Raw genomic sequence first — 1,524 nt, 5'->3', positions numbered from 1 at the left:
GGTGTCCAGTATTACGAGAGGATAACGGATGTTTTAACTCTACCGCGTTGGGATGTACGTACCCTCGCGAGACGTCCATTTATCAATCGTGGAGGTCACCGAACGGCTGAGTGGTTTCATCAACACTTACTGTTCGAGGTCAATCATGGCTTCAAATTCTTCACGCCCCAAGTCCCAAGACGTAAGCGCACTGATGAGATTGATACAAGGACCGGCTGGAAGAAACTTGTCTTGAAAGTGAAGCTGCCAAAGACAATGAAAAAGGTTCCTGCGAAGACAATGCCTCAAGATATTTATATGTCTTTCAATCGTTGGTAATATGACAATCGTACTGGCGAGGCCGTTATTGTTCGTGGTCGAGGACTGCAGACTGAGCTCATCAAGATAATCGATCCGATGTGGTTGGTTAATTTATCAGAGACAAACAACGACGTGCTACACAGGAAGCAGATTTTGTTTGACGCCAAGAAGATTACGACCTGGCTATGCAATTCCAACGAGTCGTTCGTGTGTGTATGAACATGGAATTCATAGTTGCAGAGACTGGCAATCCAAACGCTTCAAATAAGTTAAAGACAAAGAGCTCAAGACGAGGGGGGTGTCTGTTAGTTCACGGTTTTGCGTCTAGAGTCTTTGTATTTATCGTTAATGTTTTATTTGTGAATTAATGTAATATTTAATGATTATATTTAACTAGTTCGTTAAGATTAAGTCTAGTTCGCTAGGGATGTTAGCGAACTAAGACTAGTTCGTTAAGGTTAAGTCTTGTTCGCTAGGGATGTTAGCGAACTAAGACATTATAATGTATTCCCTCCTGATTCGTTAGGGGATGTTAACGAATCAGGGGGTGGTTCGCTATGATAATTTATGTAACGAAGGGGAAGCTGGTTCGCTAAGGGATGTTAGCGAACCAGGTCGCCTTCTATATATAGTGAACTACTGTTCACTTTAATGTAAGTTTTTGGAGAAAAGTTTTTGAGTAATTGCTCTCTCTCAAGCTTCACCTTAACATTATTCGTTTAATCTATTGATAATATATACACATACATAACATTAAATAAAGGTAAACTATGAGCTAGATCTTTAATAGTGGTAATCGGATATTCACAGATCTGAGATCTGTTTATTGTTATCGATTGACTGTTAATCCGGGTTCCAACATCATGAGATCACCACGATCCAATGATATTTATGTCTTGAATATGAATTCTAAAGTATCTACATCGATTGAAACATGTTTTGTCTCGAAAGCAACAGAGAAAGACTCCGTACTTTGGCATCGAAGAATGGGTCACATACATGTTAGAAAGATGAATTATTTAATGGCGAATGATTTGGTAGAAGGGGTGTCGTTGAAAAATTTTAAGTTATCAGATCACTGCTTTGCTTGTAAAAAAGGCAAACAGAAGAAGAAATCGCACCCATCTAAGATATTGAATTCTATTGACACTCCACTTGAATGACTTCATATGGATCTGTTCGGTCCAGTGAATCGCGCAAGTATTTCTGGAGACTGGTATTGTT

Source organism: Bidens hawaiensis, unplaced genomic scaffold, assembly GCF_021521415.1.
Source record: "Bidens hawaiensis isolate Kalapana, Puna unplaced genomic scaffold, B.hawaiensis_p1.1 tig00024152_1, whole genome shotgun sequence".
In the NCBI taxonomy this organism is placed as follows: Eukaryota; Viridiplantae; Streptophyta; class Magnoliopsida; order Asterales; family Asteraceae; genus Bidens; species Bidens hawaiensis.
The sequence above is the reverse complement of the archived record's forward strand: the minus strand, read 5'-3'. Positions refer to the sequence as shown.